At 36.2% G+C, this 5,000-nt stretch overlaps 1 protein-coding gene across 1 annotated transcript in view; it reads left to right on the top strand.

Annotated features, from left to right (window-relative positions):
- The window catches only part of Gat (sodium- and chloride-dependent GABA transporter), a 66,333-nt gene that overhangs the window by 16,075 nt on the left and 45,258 nt on the right, over positions 1-5,000 (top strand). The gene's annotated exons all lie outside the window — the stretch shown is intronic.

The raw sequence follows: 5,000 nt of genomic DNA on the forward strand, positions 1-5,000 counted from the left end.
TTTTAGTTTGGGGTCCCGATCGTGAAGTTCTTTGTTTCCATAGGGGTCCGTGGATCCCATGTTAAGAGCCGCTGACTGTCTAGATGGTGCAGTCTACTTGACACCTTTTTAATACTGAATTGGAATATGATATGTGTTAATCAAATCCTTCTTTGTTACAAGTGCCGTTTTTGATGCCAGACTATTTTATTCGTATTTGTGGAAGTCCTCACTGACTCTGGGTCAGTCCACATTTCTATGATTTATTATTATTATTATTATTTTTTTCTTCTTCAGGATGTCATAGATTTTATCTTGTAAAGATCGTGACAAGGTCTTCTGGGAGGCAAACGGGATAATGTTACACAAATTATTCATCAGATATCTTCAAGATAATTGAATTGTAATCAAATAACCTAATGAAGTAATCGAAGTCTTGAAATGACCCAGGAAATACTTTCCAAAGTTCCTTTTCGTATCACAGTCTTGTTTTGGAAAAAATACTGTAGACTCTTCCCATATCGAATATTTTCTCCAAATTCAACACATCTGAAAGACAATGGTGGCCTGTTATGATCACCTGCTTGGTTGAAAAAAGAAGGAGAGGAAGAAGGAAAAACAACCTGATATTGCCATTTCCTTGGTAGAAATTTTATGTATATTTGTATATATATATATATATATATATATATATATATATATATATATACATATATATATATATATATATATATATATAATATATACATATATATATATAGTGTGTGTGTGTGTGTATGTACAACACTGAATGGGGCCCAGCGATTAGAGATACATTTTAACAACCACAACGCATTCTAATTCTAAGCCATCAACATCGGGAGACCAATGGAGGCCGCATGCAGAAATTGAAATGCGGTACTGCCGAGGACTCGAACTCAGCGATCACATGACAAGTGCCGTAGTAACTAACTACGCTATCAAGATAGCGTAGTTGGTTAGTTACTATGTATAAAATGTCTTACTATATTGACCCCGACCCCATACAAGGTCACCCTTACGTAATGGCTGTTGCTTGAGTCTTCCTCCCCCCCCCCTTGTACTCGTCCCCCTCGCATCTGACACTGAGTTCTGTATATCCTTTCATAATCCCCTTCTTTTTGCAACTGGCTGCTCAAAAGGACCGCAGTCAGCGGTCGTAATGCATACACACACACATACACACACACACACACACACACACACACACACACACACACACACACACACACACACACACACACACACACACACACACACACACACACACACACACACACACACACACACACACACACACACACACACACACACACTACCCAGAGATCTGCTAATAATGAGCTCTGAGCTCACTGCCGTAGGGTGGTGTCTGGCTGTCTCGAAAAGAGGCTGCAGCAGATCCGAGGTGAATACACACATTCACACACACTGACACACACAAATACACATACATATGTTTATGCGAAGGAATATCCTTAGGACGAATAGAGTCTTGTCAAATTCTTGCCTGTGCTACAGCAATGGTCATCTTCTCGCCTTTAGTCGCGGTCATCTCCACTCCGCCTTTTATCATAAACAATGGCATTTTTATCTTTCCTCTAGTATAGTTTTGAGTTAAGAATAATTTCATATGGAGAAAACGATCTCTTGGGGGCATAGATGTAAATAAATGAAGAAAGTAAATATATATATATAAATATATATATATATATATATATATATATATATATATAATGATGATGATAATAGTAATAATAATAATAATAATAAAATAATAATAATAATAATAATGATAATAATAACTAATGATAATAATAATAATAATAATAATAATAACAATAATGATAATAATAATAATAATAATAATAATAATAATAATAATAACAATAATAATAATAATAATAATAATAATAATAGTAATAATAATAATAATAATAGTAATAATAATAATAATAATAATGATAATTAATAATAATAGAAAATAATAACAATAAAAAATAAATTTTTGATATACTCCCTTTACTTAAGCGAGTACTCGTAATAAGAATATACTGCATGATTGGGGCTGATTGGTGACATTGAAGTCTCTGCCTCCACCACCTAGCCTCACTCAACTTATTCAACTTCACCGAAGCACTATCGTCACCGATCACTGCCATAAGCATACGCATGAATGATGCTTGCTGGCCGAGTGGGTTAGAGCGTCGCTACTTGTGGCGGAGGTCGAAGTGACGGAAGTTTGAACCCAGCACCCAACGAGTTGGACCAAGGGTATGATTGATAAAATTCCACACTACAAAGTCCTTCAGAGCGCCTCCTTAGCGGAACGGGACTTGTTAAGAAAATCGTGTGTATATATATATATATATATATATATATATATATATATATATATATATATATATAAATGATAAATAAAAAATAAATAAAGATAATAAATATATAAACAAATACACAAATAAATAGATAATTTAATAGATAAACAAATCAATGAATAAATAAATATATCAACAAATAAATAAATAAGTAAAGGATTCACCTCTTATAAAACCCTCGGCGGATGGCTGAAGGAACACAAGAAGGGGCGACTATACTTTAGGAGCAGCTGTGGGGTCCCCGTGTGACATCCGATTCCTATTGCTGTCAGCGATCCCTCCACTTGGCGACTCGTAAACTTAGTGTGAGGTAACCAACACCACCTTGCTGAAGAAAGGAATTGTAGTGACAAAAAATATACATTATTTTTTTTCTCCTTTTTGTCGTATTGTGAGTCACCGCTTTAAGTGTTTAGCCTGGATGTCATTCATATAGATGGGCGTGTAAGAACATGCGTATACGCATATACATACACATACACGCACACATACACATGTACACCTACATATCCACATACACATAAGCATACGTATACACATACATAAACAAGCACATACACATTCTTATACACATACACATACCCAAACTCATACTCGTATACATATACGCATACATATACACAAACACACACGCATACACATACAAACAGACACACACCTACAGATACATAAATACATCCCATACGTAAATGCATACATATATACATACATACATAGATACATAAATACATACATAGATACATACATACATATTTACATACATACATACATACATACATACATACATACATACATACATACATACATACATACATACATACATACATACATACATACATACATACATACATACATACATACATAAATACATACATACATACATACATATCTACATATATATACATACATACATACATATACATACATACATACATACATACATACATACATACATACATACATACATACATACATACATACATACATACGTGCATATTCACACACACACACACACACACACACACACACACACACACACACACACACACACACACACACACACACACACACACACACTCACACACACACACACACACTCTCTGCTGGTGAAACGCTATTATGCTACATCTGAAGTTCCCCCACCCCAAGAAAGAAGAAGAAGAAGAAGGAGAAGGAGGAGAAGAAGAAGAAGAAGAAGAAGAAGAAGAAGAAGAAGAAGAAGAAGAAGAAGAAGAAGAAGAAGAAGAAGAAGAAGAAGAAGAAGAAGAAGAAGAAGAAAAAGAAGAGGCATCTGGTGTCATGTATATAACCTTTTGACACTAATACTTGTTGCCTGGGCTCTCCCATAGATCTCTCTGGGAAGAGACTTTGGACTATTTTTTGTGCTGTACTGTTGTAAAACTGTTTCTGTGTCACCGGCTGAAACTCATATGGGGAGGGGAACAGTCGTCGGTTGCCAGCTCAGGTCTCATGTGGTTCCAGTCCTGAGACCGAATGCCAGCCCATGGGGTTGCACCCCCGGCTGGCCGTAAGCGAGTTGATGAGCTTTGGAAAGGGGAGCTAAGGAGATGATTATCTCCGAAGTCCCTCTTGCAGGACCACTGCAAGCATTAGGACCCACAGCTCTCTGGCCGAGCGGGTTAGAGCGTCGATACTTGTGGCGGAGGTCGAGGTGATGATGGCAGTTCGACCCCTCGCCGCCAGCGAGTTGGACCAAGGGTATGGTTCATTAAATTCCGTGCTACGAAAACCTTTGTGAGGGGCACCATCCTCGTCTCCTCATAGGGGAGAGTTCGCAGCCACAGGGGGTGGGGGGGGGTGAGGGGGGGATATAACCAGTAACAAACCCAGTGGCTTCCCCTGGGTTCTTTACCTAGGGAGCACCCCCCCAAGGGAGCATAAAACCTCAGGATATGAGACATGCTATATACAAAGGGACTAACACATATTCATACATACATACATACATACATATATACATACATACATACATACATACATACATACATACATACATACATACATACATACATACATACATACATATATACATACATATATACATACATATATACATACATATATACATACATACATACATACATACATACATACATACATACATACATATATACATACATAAATACATATATAAATATATATACATACATACATACATATATATATATATATATATACATATATATATATATAATTTTTCTTTTTCTAAGTATTTTATTTTGTTTCAGTAATTGGGCAATTATAGTTAGTCACTTAGATTGATGTCACTGATTTATGTAATTTTATTTTTTCTTATAGACTGAAAAAGGCGAGTACGATTTTTTTTTTTAGGTCTCAGGGGTTACTAAGGATTCTGACAAAAATCAAAGATTATTTCAGAGAAAGAAAGAAAGGAAGAAAGAGAAGCAGGAAGGAAGGAAGGAAGGAAGGAAGAATGAAAGGGAGGCAAGAAGAGAGATAGGAGGAAGAGGAAGGAATAATGAAAGAGGAAAGAGGGAAGGGCAGAGGGAAGATAGGAAAGAGAAGGAAGGAAGGAAGGAAGGAAAAAGAAAGGAAGGAAGGAAAAAAGGAAGGAAGGAAGGAAGGAAAGAAAGGAAGAAAGACAAA

This window comes from Oratosquilla oratoria, chromosome 32 (genome assembly GCF_046742065.1).
Source record: "Oratosquilla oratoria isolate Oo_2021 chromosome 32, ASM4674206v1, whole genome shotgun sequence".
NCBI classification, from domain to species: Eukaryota; Metazoa; Arthropoda; class Malacostraca; order Stomatopoda; family Squillidae; genus Oratosquilla; species Oratosquilla oratoria.